Source organism: Etheostoma spectabile, chromosome 11 (assembly GCF_008692095.1).
Source record: "Etheostoma spectabile isolate EspeVRDwgs_2016 chromosome 11, UIUC_Espe_1.0, whole genome shotgun sequence".
Taxonomy (NCBI): Eukaryota; Metazoa; Chordata; class Actinopteri; order Perciformes; family Percidae; genus Etheostoma; species Etheostoma spectabile.
In genome coordinates, this window is record NC_045743.1 from 2,167,323 (window position 1) to 2,180,899 (window position 13,577).

At 41.5% G+C, this 13,577-nt stretch overlaps 2 long non-coding RNA genes across 3 annotated transcripts; both read left to right on the plus strand.

The window, feature by feature from the left end:
* The first annotated feature begins 837 nt into the window (after nt 1–837).
* On the plus strand, nt 838–8,593 carry LOC116698354 (uncharacterized). 2 transcript variants are annotated; one of them, XR_004334198.1, is made up of 2 exons: nt 838–860; nt 8,502–8,593. It is a non-coding gene; the product is annotated as an uncharacterized LOC116698354 (long non-coding RNA). The 2 variants fall into 2 exon arrangements; XR_004334197.1 differs by lacking the exon at nt 838–860 and adding an exon at nt 2,434–2,446.
* A 251-nt stretch (nt 8,594–8,844) lies between these two features.
* LOC116698353 (uncharacterized) lies at nt 8,845–11,731 on the plus strand. Its single transcript, XR_004334196.1, has 3 exons — nt 8,845–8,855; nt 10,347–10,351; nt 11,650–11,731. It is a non-coding gene; the product is annotated as an uncharacterized LOC116698353 (long non-coding RNA).
* Nucleotides 11,732–13,577: the final 1,846 nt, after the last annotated feature.

The following is a 13,577-nucleotide window of genomic DNA, read 5'->3' on the forward strand; positions in this document are numbered from 1 at the left end:
TTTAATTTCACTAATAATTATATTAGTTTAATAAAATTAGTTTGTCACCAGTAAAGCACTTTGAACTGCACTAACCCATGAAAGGTGAAATACAAATTAAGTTTCACTTATTGAGTGACTGATTGACTGACTAATTAGTTGTATCAAGAGCAGTATGTAATCAAGAGGAACATAAAAAGCAACTTCTTCATGATTTTGCCACTGAACTTTGCTGTTAACACCCTAAACTACAACTTACGGGGGTTGATGATGCTGTTTCTAAGCATTTGTCTACTTAGTTACTGGTCATAATACTTACCATTCACCTTTATTTTTTATCATGTATATCTACACTTGAATTACTAACAGGTTGTAGTTTTTTTATTTGTGTTTTCTTTATATAATATTCATTTTCAGCTTAAGGTTTTTAACATGTCACCGCTTTTTGTTTGAACACGAGACGTCCTCTGTTCGTCTACTTTTTATGTTTTACTTTACGTCACAGACTGTTGGACTGAAACTGCTCACCTTTCTTTCCTCCTCTCTACTTTCACTGTCCCTCATGGTTCCTCTTTGATCGCAGCCTGTCTGATCTCATCCTGTCTCTCTGTCTCTGTCACATCAGGGCCTTTCTGCAGTCTCTCAATGTCTCTTTCTGGTTTGTTCACCTGTGACTATGTCACACTGAGGTCTCTGCTTTTTCTGTCTCTTTTCTTTTTCTGTTTATCTCAACTGTTTTCTCCTCCTTTCCCCCCTCCTCTTCATCCTCCCCCTTCTCTATCTCTGTTCCCCTCCATCACCTCCTGGGTAACGACAGAGGGGACATGTGGATACCAAACCATCACTACCACCAGTCTGTGTATGTGTGTGTGTGTATGTGTGTGTGTGTGTGTGTGTGTGTGTGTGTGTGTGTGAGAGAGAGAGAGAGAGAGAGAGAGAGAGAAAGAAAGAGAGAGAGAATGACACAGACAAACACACACACACAGATGGTGATCAGGGGTCCCTGCCGGCCAGCCTGTCTGTCTGGTGATGGGGTGTTGTTGTTGTTGAGTGCACTCAGCCACACGTGATAAGCTAGACAAACACACGTACACACACACACACACACACACACACCACGCACGCACACACACACACTCTCTCACTCACTCACTCACTCACACACACACACACACACACCACACACACACACACACACACACACATGCGCACATGCATTCACTTCTACGTAGCACATATGGGGCTCAGCACCAAAACAAGTCACCTGCTATTCCAGTCACACACATACACACACACAAAAACACACACACAGGACAGAAAAAGGATCAAAGGGCTGTGGGACTGCCAGTACTGATCATGCATCATTTAGTTTTGTTTCTCTGTTTTATGTAACATTATCAATGTACTATTACAAAATGATGTTGACATTTTCTTACAGAAAACATCAGTAAACACTTTTTTTATAATCCGTATTTATACAATGGGCTAATAAGCATTTGTGGAGGAAAAACTAAATGACAGAGAAACGGCAATCAGTTTGTCACCTTCATACAACAACAACAATACAGGAGAAAACTGGCTTGGTGTAAAGATGAGGGAAAGTAATGAAGATACATGTACTTCGATATATTTGCTTTGCACTCCAACAATCGGCTCCATTGCATTTTTCCAAGCATCAATGATGCCAACACGCTTATCAGTGAAGTGTGTCAACTTCATGTCAAAACTTAATGTTTCTCACAAAGTAGAAGGCAGTGGTGGTCTAGAAATTAGACTCTGCATTTAAAGGGAAGCATGAACGTTATCTTGGGCACTCCCCAAGATAACACAGTGTTTATATTATAATTTTCCTTCTGAGCAATCAGTTCAAGAAAAATGTCACCAAACTCCCATCCCCCCTCCAAGATAATACTATTGTGTGTGTGTGTGTGTGTGTGTGTGTGTGTGTGTGTGTGTGTGTGTGTGTGTGTGTGTGTGTGTGTGTGTGTTGTGTGTGTGTGTGTGTGTGTGTGTTTGTCTGTGTATGTGTGTGTTTGTCTGTGTATGTGTGTGTGTGTGTGCCCTACCTGGGACGTAGTCTGTTCTTTAGAGCTCATTAACTTCCTTACACAGAATCTTTTCAAGAATTTTTCCTGATTAATTGGTGGCTGACATTGACACACATAGATTATTTTTTTTAAATCACTGCGCACACAGCAAACTGCAAATAAACTAGTAGTTAAGTTTAGAGTAGTTAAAATCAAAGTTTAGGTAATTTCATTTTTGAGACAACAGACAATCCCTCAGTTGGCATTTTAATGAGAAGATTTTAGTTTCAGCATGATTATTTAAAAAGAAGATGACAGAACAATCAATTAGTCAGTGTCTTCTTCCACCTTTCTGCATTTAGTAAAACATTCACAAATTATGAAATGTCTTTGGGACTGGGGGGACGCTGTAACATGACAATGTGTGTGTGTGTATGTGTGTGTTTGTGTGTGTGTGTGTGTGTGTGTGTGTGTGTGTGGTGTGTGTGTGTGTGTGTGTCGTGTGTGTGTGTGTGTGTCTGTTTGTGGCTCCTATCTCTTCTCTCCACACTACATCAGCAGGAGCTGTCAGATCAGCATCAGGCCTTGCCATTCAGATTAAGGATGTTATAGCAGCAGCATCCTGGCCAACAGCCGAGCGGCTGCAGATAGATTTCACATTCTCTGTTTATCTCTCCTCTGTCTCTGCCTCAGAGTCTGTCTCTCTGTCTTCTGTGTCTCTGCAGGACACTTTTGCTGCAGGCTCAGGTCCCAGGGTCGAATGGAGGTGAGCTGAGCTAAGTGGAGAGGTGAGTGGACAGGTGGCGCAACGCCACGGTTTCACCACAGCCACCAATGAATCATAGATCATGACGAGTCCCATTACAGGATAAAATAAATTAATAACGCTGTGCCAGGTGGTGCAATAGTGGAGGACACAGGGGATAGCCTATGCAGAGGAACTTGATACAACTTCAATATCCTATTTAACTGGTTTATTGCCTCTCATACAATCATGTTAATGCCCCATTTGTTGGGATTAATTAAGCACTAACTCTCTGACAGACACTGGTGGCTCCATCTTCCATCGACTATTACAAACAAAGTTTCCAAACGTACCAAACACATCAGGCTGTATGTTAGAGAAATGTGTCTAAAATTATGCACAAGACATTTAGAGTTACAGACACTCGTAAGGCGTAAAAGTGATGTCATGGCACCTTAGAGAAAAGGTGTACCAGGCCATAATCCTACTGACTATCACCGTGAATGATTTCACCAAGAAAGTTTCATTAATTTTACTTGTGTTTCTTACATTATTTAAAGGCTCTCAATGAGACAATCCTCCATCAGTGCCTCTAAAGATCACAAACATCTTGTTATTTATTCTGTATAAAAGTTGTAAGTTGTAGTGCATGATGAATGGATGAGGGAAGTGACTGTTTGCAAGAATCAGTGCCTTATGCGGTCTGTGATCATTACCCTTACAGTACCTCTGTAGTCTGGATAAAGTCTCCCAGTTCTGCACTGTACTTTTGTTTATTTTCATGACACAGGAGTATATTTGATACATCACATGAGCAGGCAGCCAATTTAAAACACATAGCCACTGCTGAACATCACTATCATGTGAGTTTGTACGACTTCAGTGTGTAACACAAAGCTGTCATTATTCTTGGATCTCCATCGTGTGGAAACATAATATTCTTGCCAGTCTGAAAGAGGAGGTATAGAGGGTTCCAGCACAGAGGGTTTTACTGGCGGTGACACAACCTTGTGAAGGTCACTCACCCGTGTAAATAATACGGCATTCGTGAACAAACACACACAGCGCAGGACAGTGATACAAAGACACAAGGATATCAGAGTATCAGATATTAATATGAATAAATCCATAATTGTGCTGTGAAACAGAGATGCACATACGACCCAAGAGAAACAGTTTATGGTCGAAAACAAAAACTGAAATCTAAATAAGGTACAAAAAAACACCCTCAAACGCAAATAACACATACATTTGTAGCACGTGAATGTAAACAGACACCAAACAGAACAGCAACACAGCTTACAAACAATAACGAACACTATACTTTATTTTACTTTACTTAAAGTATTACGTAAAGTAGGACATACTTTAACTACCAAAAATAAAAGTCAAGTTTTTATTCTGCTTTACGTAGGCTACTAGTTAGGCTAAGGCTACACTGTTACAAATATCAAATATGATAACTCTTTGATTACAGAACATCTTAGTTAACTCCTTACACCTGAAATGTATTGCAAAGTTAACTGACTGATATGGTAGTTATGTCCAGGAAATATATCATTTTAAAATTGTGTGATGTTTGAATAGTTTAAATACTTAACATTAACAGCTGTTCATTCATTTCACAGACGTCTCTAAAAGCCAGCTAGTTGTTAACTTTGTAAGCCCTGGGCAAGCAGTGTGAAAACCGCTGGTTTAGACTTACACTGAACCAAACAGGAAATGTACTGTTAAATCAAAACATTGGGTTAAAAGAGGCCAAAACCCTTAGTAGAACTGTAGAGCTGGTGATATTTTGTTGTGGGTTTATCACACCCCTTACACATAATTTGTATGTGTTTTTTAATATGTAAAATTTGTGGAATTCCCCTTTGAGGCTGCTGTCTAGGGAATGTGTATGTCATTAAGTGTCCTCATGGATATAGAAGTACAATCATGTGTGTGTGTGTGTGTGGTGTGTGTGTGTGTGTGTGTGTGTGTGTGTGTGTGTTGTGTGTGTGTGTGTGCGTGCGTGCATGCGTGCGTGCGTGTGTGCAGACTGTATCCAAGCCGCCGTCCATGCTCCTCTTCTGGGCCAATGAATAATGCAGAACTCACATTTTCATACCACTTCCTCCTACCTCCCTCCATCCCATTTTCGCCTCCCACCCCCACTGTGCCGTAGTAAAAATAGAAGCGCAGACCTGCACGCTTTCGCTCCTGTGTTTACACCATCATGACCCTCCTCGCTGCTCTCTCTCTCCTGACAGTAGGGTTATTACTCTCATTCATCTCAGCATGTTCTCTCTATCCTCAACGGGTACCAGAGAGCAGAAACAAGAGAAGGGGTTGTCGGGCCAGACTGGGAGCAGAGAGAAGGTCCTCAGGTAGCATATAGATGCTTCATCTCCATATCTTTATTATGTGCCTCATAAAAATAGCCCTGCTTAGGCCTTTCTGCCGCCCGCTTCCTCTCGCCTCCCACTCCTCCTCTGCATGCACTTAGTCTCTGCTCAGGGGAAATGGGCAGCTGCTCTGCTCAGACATTAAATGTAGAAACCAGGATGCACAGACAGAAAAGTGAGATGCCTGTTTCTTCTCTGCAGATGCAAAGCTGTAATAAAGTTCCTTGTCAGTATATGAATAAACTCACAGGGGATGTAAGATGTTGGAACCCAATATAAAGACACTTTATCAAGATTTAAGCTTGTTTTAGCATGATATAGATTTTAGTCAGATCTCGTGCTTCATGGTATGTAAAATTTAATTAGTTCACTGATTGAATTGTTTTTACCCCTTTTTTGTAATTGTTTGCAAAGAGGTTTTGAGGAGACACAATAAAAACCAAACTGGCTAGATGCTTTGAGTAAGTTACAAGATCAACATGTGCTTTAATGTTGAGGACAATGACAGCCATTTGGCAGAATCTGGCACATTTACATAACAATAATGATAATAATATTGAATAATGTGCAATGTCACTGCTAAATAAATAAAATGAGCGATAATTTGTTTTCTATTTCTGTTAGGTCAACTTTCACAACTGAACTTAAAGTGCCAATATTGTGAAAAGGAAAAAAAGTAGTCTCCCAGCTAATCCTGCCTTGTACTGACCAAAGTTGTAGAACGAGTTATCTAGATGATGTGATCTTACCCAGCTACTGCACATGTAGGACTCCCAACAAAGATAGTAAAGAAGTGAGATGTCTCACTCTGTAGCTGAAACTGAGACCTAGACACACAGGGTGAAAACAGGATCTGCAGCAATGTGCAGTACAACAACCATATGTTGTTTTCTGAAAATGAAACCATGTAAACCTATTCTGGCACAACCTCAAAATACAATTATGAATCGGAAAATGAGCATAATATGGGCGCTAAACCGCTCTCCCCCTAAAACAGCAACTGTCTAATCATAGCAACTGTCGCAGCTAGTCTGGATCGACGGAAGTTCATTTCAAGGATGAAGTCTCACATTCCTTCCGCTGTCTGTTTTGCCGTTCTTAAAATCCTTTTGCCTCAGGAAACAACAACAAACTTTGAGCTAGCAAGCTACACACTGAAAATGGCAAGTTTTGAAGTAAATTTGGATTGTTCAATGAGGCAGACCTGCTTGGTTCTTTCTGGAAATTATTGTAACGCCTTACAAAGAATACGTTTACGGCATTTATTCTCTGGTGTGTTATGGGACGCATTGGCTGGGATTTGTTATGGACAAAACACACACAGCGATACACTGGTAAGAGCAAAGACTATTGTGATTGGTTTAAAGGTCCCATGGCATGAACATTTCACTTTACGAGGTTTTTTAACATTAATATGTGTTCCCCCACCCTGCCTATGGTCCCCCAGTGGCTGGAAATTGCATTAGGTGTAAACCGAGCCCTGGGTATCCTGCTCTGCCTTTGCATACTATGTGTTGTACTACCAAGCTTGACAGGCACAGCAACAGTAACTAGGGGAGGTGGGGTTCAGTGAAGAATCAAATAGAAATACTTTTTCATTCATTCACAATTTAAATTATACATGATCGGTGCTATCTCCTCCACGGATAATTTACTGCGAATCACTGACTTACTTAACATTTGATATTATAAATGATGAACTGCTTATACTATGAATGTAACAGCTTTTACACAGCAAGGAACACCAGTCTAGTTGATAACACTCAACGAGTTTTAAGGGAGACAAAGAAGAAAATTATTAGATACACTCCGTTGATAAAGGTCTCCTCCTGCTTCTTCTTTTGTCTCCTCCTTAGCTCTTTTAAATGTCACAGTGGAAACAAGGAGAAGATAGATGGAGCAGACAAATCCAGAGGCTGCGCTTCATATGGAAGCACTGACGCTCCTACCTCACAGGATTCCCTCAACACACACACATCATAGCAAAGAGTGACATTCTGACTTCAGGTATTTTGGCACGCGTTCAGTAGATGAGTCTATGTGTGCTGTGCAGATAGGAGTGTAAACAGTAAAACCTCTAACAGGCTGTCAGAGGAGAGAGAGAGAGAGAGAGAGAAAAGAAAGAGAAAGAGAGAGAGTGATCTATGGCCCAAAGACCTAAATTTCACGGTATGGTACCCTTCAAGGTGAAAACCTTTTAAAAAGATGTACATGTCATATAGGATCATGAGTGGTGTTTTAGAAATAGCTGAGTAGTAGTTTTGTCACCGCTCGTGAAATAAACCACCCTTGACTTATATAGGCTCACATTTATGATATTTATTAATGTTTTGATTGTATTTGATTTCATTTTCAAGGGAACATTCTTGGCCTTCATTCTGTCCCAGTTTTTTGTCAGGCATATGAAGGGGACCCTTGCGCTTTAAATTGCCACCAACACATGATTTTCCAAAATGTTTGCCTATGATGCTGGGAAAATTGCAGACATGGCACTAAAAGGGCAAATTATACTTTCCATATCCGCATAGCTGTAAGGGTCTGTGTGACATGAATTTACACGAGTGTCTGCAGACTGTACATTCCTACAAACATGCTTGAGGGCTGTTTCTTCAAAAAGTCAAGTTCTAACTAACATGTGATTCGTTCATCTTACTGTAATTGGAACGCCACCCACATAGACTAATTCTAGACCAGTCCTTTCATTTGCTGTGCCTTCGCTGCCCTATTGTTTGATGGGCTACCAGGTGATTACAAATTTGTTGCCATAAAGGCTGTAAGGCGGTTGCTTTTTTACGCGGCAACGAACTTTGCTGAATGCAAAATGTTTCTGCACGTTACTCGTCACACAGCGTGGTGTCGTACTTTTTTTCTCAGCACGACTCGCTGGTTCAATTCATTTTCCCTAGCTTATTTTACTAATGGCAACTGGCCGTGCATTTGTTTGATTGGCATTGTATGAACGCTCCCTACTGGAGTGCAAAGCATGGCCGCGCCCGGTGGAAAGTATGGGTTAGGGCTCCTGCACGCTGCCTGCATGGCGTGAGCGTGGCTTTTCTTTTGCGTGTCAGTTGCGTGGCGGCTGCGTGACGTTTTCTTTGTCTTTGCACACCTGAAACGTCTCTGACGCGGCGCTGCTGCTGCTAGCCTAGTCTGAACACATGTCTGTTTCCTATTCATAAATGAAGCAACAGCGTGTTCTTCAACTTTATTTTGTCAATATTTTTGTTTAATAATTTTTGTGTTTGTACATTTGTTTGCACATATTTCAATATACTGTATATATTTTTATATTTCAATTCCCTTTCCTGAGATAATAAAGTCCATGTTATTGTGTTATCATAATCCAATTGAAATACAGTTCAACAGAAAATGTAATTTATTAAATGTATTTGTGTCAAAATGAATATAAACATCTTTTCATATTCTACTTTGCTTCGAAACTCTTCCAACATGCTTGCATGTCACGTGAAAAATAGGTATTGGTCCTATTTCTAGCATGCACGCATTTTCGCCGAATGTGCGTGCCACGCAGGCAGTGTGCAAGCTCTAACTTGTTAACGTGGGAGCCGAAATAAAAACGGACCCGCCACGCAGCTGACACGCTCACGCCACGCAGGCAGTGTGCAGGAGCCCTTTTGGTTGCTGACAAAACATTAATTGCCAAAATTATGGTCCTTTTTCTTCTTCTTTGAGATTGGCTTGGGGGGTCAGGGCCCTCAAGTTCAACATATTTCCATGTTTTTTAAGGGTTGCCAATGACTGACTGTGAGTGTCAGTGAATCTACTTTCTTCTGTAGAAATACCAAAATGTTAACCTGCATTCCTTTAACTCTGAACCATGGGATTGTTGAAGGAAGTATGAGAGTGCTAGAGTGAAAGAGAAAGACAGAGATCCAAACTAAGTGCACTTCCACCGGTGACTAAACAAAAAATGTGAAGCAGCAAACAAACACCCTGTAAAGAATCCATATCCATGGCATTACTTGAAAGGACAATAGAACAAAACCAAATCATGTAAAAGAAAACCGTCTGTACACACTGAAACATGCTGATATAAGTGTTGTAAAGGTATCAAAGCGGTTTTCGGACCCTTTGTGAATATGAAGCATATCACAGACAGACTGTCACACATTCTTCTTTGACCGTTTCCCGTGGCAGGTTTTTTAAATTACACCTCAGACATCCTGCGGTCTCCAAAGCTTTTCAAAGAGCTTTTAGTTTGGCATTTGATTCCCTGCTCTCCTTCTTTTTTTTTTAGACACGTCTGTTTCTTTCTTCTTTTTTTCTTCTCTTTCATGCAGAGCACCTTGGCAGCTGAAGGTGTTATTCAATTGGGAGAGGAGAGGAGACAAAGGAAAGGAAGAGAGAAAGTGAGACAGTGGGCAAGGAGAAGAGAGAAAAGAGGGGAAGAGAGTAGATGAATGGAGAGGAGGAAACAAGGAGGCAATTGAAAAGAAGAGGATTTAAAAGGGGGATAGGAATGGAAACAGAGAAAGATGAGAGGAGATGAGAGAAGAGGAAACAGATGACAGGACAGGGGAGGAACCGAGGAGAGAGGCGGTAACAAGGAAACATAAAAGGATAGGAGAGAGAAGAAAGACAGGAAAGTAAACAAGGACAAAAAAGAAGAAGAGAAGTGAGAAGGGGAAACAAGAAAACATGAAAGGAGAGGAGACACAGAGGCAATGGGAAAAGAGAGAACATAAACAAGGAGATGGAAGGGAACAAGGTGAGGAAATAAAGAGGAGAGAAGAGGAAAGGAGGAGATGAAACAAGAAGAAAAGAGGAGTGAAAAACAGGAGAGAAAAAATAGAGAGCAAGCACATGAAAGGAAGGAGAGTTTATAAAAGGAGAAAAGAGGACAGAAAAGAAATGGATAGGAGAAGAAAGAAGAAGAAAAGAGAGGACAGGAGGAGGATGAGAAGCCAGTTGTTCTTCGCCCAAGGGGGGGGGGGGGGGGCACAGTGGGGGGTGAGGGTGTGTGTGTGTGTGTGGGGGGGGGGGGTCCTCATCTCTCTCTAGTCCAACTGAGCCTCCTTCCTCAAGGTCAATCACACACACAGACACATGCATGCACACACTCACTTGCACACACATACACACGTACACATTCACAGACAGTCAGGCTGGCAGACATGGCATGCACACACACACACACACACACACACACACACACACACACACACCCACACACACACACATTTAGTCAAGCTCAAGTAGAAAAGACACCTTCTGCCTGCTTTTCTCTCTCTGACTCTTTGTACCAACCAGCCAAGTCTCGGTAAACCATCTGGAGATAAAAACACCATCCCCCCCGCCCCCCCTCCCCCCCAAACGCGCACACACACGCACGCACACACAAACACAGTGTGTTTATGATAATAGACTAAATGCCTCTATTGATTCTTTCTCTTTCTGTGTCTGTCTGTCTGATGTATGTAGACTTATTAGTAGAATGCATTTCTACCACCTTCAAATTGTTCCCTTTCTCTTTTGGTCAAAAGTCCACTACTTCTTCAAATCTATATTCTTGATGCTCATTTCCACTCTATCTTTATTTATTTTTTAACTCAAACCCTTACAATGAAATAAAATAGTTTACAGCTCCTGAACTACACTAACTACACAGGAAAAAAAGATCTCGCCAGAAAAGTAACATTTCACAGTTTTTTCTGCGAGTGTCAAAAACACGCGTGTTAGTGGAAATGAGTAGCGGGGATTCAATTCACTGAAAATTTAAAACTCATGTCAGTCTAAAACAAAGAGCACAAAAAATGTGTTCCCTTGCTTTAGCTCCCTTAGTCTATTCGACAGCGTGATCTGATTTTAAATATCTGCAACTCGACAACAGCAGCCATTGAAATGTTGAAGGACTGCTCTCCCCAAATGCTAATATTGGCTTGGGCATCCCCATTTGTGAGACTGTCCTCCCAAAGAAAAGAAAAAGGCATTAGGGATTTCAACAAATCTCCCAAAACAACATGATGTTTACGCTTAAGTGACATGGCCTTCTAGGCACCATATGATCATGTGATCGAATTATGACTTAAAAAGGTGGAGGCAGTGTGACATTGTTATAGAGCCACATAGTCTGCAGATGGAGGTGATTGAATGCTCAAAGTTGGATTTTCACACGCGACCACTGTTTGCTTCCTGGTTCCTACCAACAATCAACGTTGGTTTCTCTAAACCTTGTCCACAATTGTTCCCTAACCCTAGCCAAGTGGTTATTATTGTAACCAAGATGGTGATGGTCCAATGACCAAAACAAAGTGATCTTTGTGCCTAAACCACCAACCAAACCTTTACCATAGCAGTGTCAGACCAGAAAATGCTTGTGTTTGGTTTTGGAAGGGTGTAACAAAGTATTTTGTCGTTTTCATTGTGAGACTTGTTGTTATTTGTCCAACAAAAATCCATCACTGGTCTTGTGTGGTTGTCCCTGACCCCAAAAAGTACCTACAGTACAGTACAGGGTCTTCAAAGTTTTTTTAAGCCAAAGACCTCTTGACAGAGAGAGACTGAGCAGGGACCCACTACTACATGTTGTTTAAAATTGAGTTGCATATTAACCTGGGCCTACATTAACGAGTTGGCGGCCTTTACGCATACCTTTTTGGAGTACAGAATACTAAGCTTTTAAATAATTGCTGACATGATTTATAAAACATGTTTTAATGTTGAACCTACATGTGTCACAGTGAATCCTTAGGATGAACTGTATCTGTGGATGGTTACCTTAGTGACTACCTTACCTATAAGCCAGTTAGCCTATCATCAATGTTGACAAATAGGCTGATTTATACTCGCTAATAATATGTTGGATTCATGTTAAGACATTTTAATTTTTGAAAAGAACTTTCAAAAAATTATACGAACTAAAAACTAACTCTGAGGACCCCCTGGGGGCCCCAGACTCACGGTTGAAGATCTCTGGTCTAGAGAACAGAAGCAACAAATGCAGAGCCTGTGATGACGGCTGCCAGTTTCCATCTAGCGCTGCTGTTGTCACGACCACATGCTGCCCGTGGTCTTCATTTTGTTTGTTGTGATCATGTCCGCCATTTTTTGATAATTGTTGGAGAAATAAACACCTGTTGGTCTGTACCGTACCTCTGCCTCAAGTCTCCTGCGTGCTACCGTTATGCAGCCGTTCTAACAAGTTCCTGCTGTGGATAAGGGCTCTTCACAGGGACTGAAGTTAAAGGAGAATTTGGGCCAATTTTTATGGTAATCTTGATCGCTACAAATTTGCGAGTACTTTCGATTGAAAAAACCACGACCTGAATCGTGCAGGCAACACTGAGTGGCTGCAGATACGCGTACAAGCTTCCACTGAGCTAAAACGGCAGTTAATGGGGCAAGTTTTAGAGTGCCTTTGTGCCTCTTAACAGACACACGATGCAATGAATATGTCTGTGCAACATGAACAGGGCCCTTACTTAACATCCAGATGCATTTTCAAGTCAGACCTTGTTTTAATTCACCTACCCTGTCTTGTTCTTGCCGGTGGCTAGCTTGCTTGCCTGGTTAGTTGCTAGAGCTAGCTGTTAGCTGCTATTGATAAGTGTGTTCAGCCAGGCTTTTTGTGAAAATCACAATGCAGCAGTTCCGTGTGTATTTGTAGCTCATCCATTTTGTATGTGATTGATCTGGTGTTGGTGAGTAGGAGGCTTGGCAGCCTTCGTCCCCGCCTTCCTCGCCTCCCGCAGCCGACAACAATTCTCCGAGCGCCCGGTGGTGTAGTGAGTGGAGTGTCCTCACACATTTGTTTGTACTGCTGTCGTAAATCTGCACCTCACAAACCTTGCCGTTGTTGGCAACTGTCCACTCACTTAGTATTAAAACATCTTTTACTTTTCTTTGAATCATCCTCATCTTTTTGTTGGTTCCTTGTTACAGCCGGCCTCTTCAACCCAGTAATGTACCACCACATTGTCAAGCTAAACAGATGACAACGGTTTAATCTACCAGTTATCTCCGCTAGTGGGTAAATGTATGGGGCTCTGGATACGTCACCCCATGTGTTGTGGTGATTGGTCGTAGTGTTATCCAATTGCGTGTGGTGAGATTTTTAAATGCACGCTTGGTGCCGCCCATCAAGATGGGCAACTTTCATTACTTTATGCCAGACACTTAATCTTTCAGATTTGGGTCTTGATTTCCAGGCTAAATTTATGGCGGACTTGGTTCAAATGTAAAATACCAACAATGGCAAAACTCACCCACATTTGACGTGTGTTCGGGTGTTAATTTTAGGCCCTGGCTGTTCGTAAGGTGTTGGTCCACCCCAGAGCTTCAGGAGCTGCTTCTCATAGATACTTCAAGTCCCTTATTTGCGGTTTACAGTAGCTGTTAGTGGTGGTGAGTGCTGTCTGACGTGTTGCTCCAACATGTCCATGTTAAGTTGGTGAAGACCATCAACATGATGCTTAATCACTT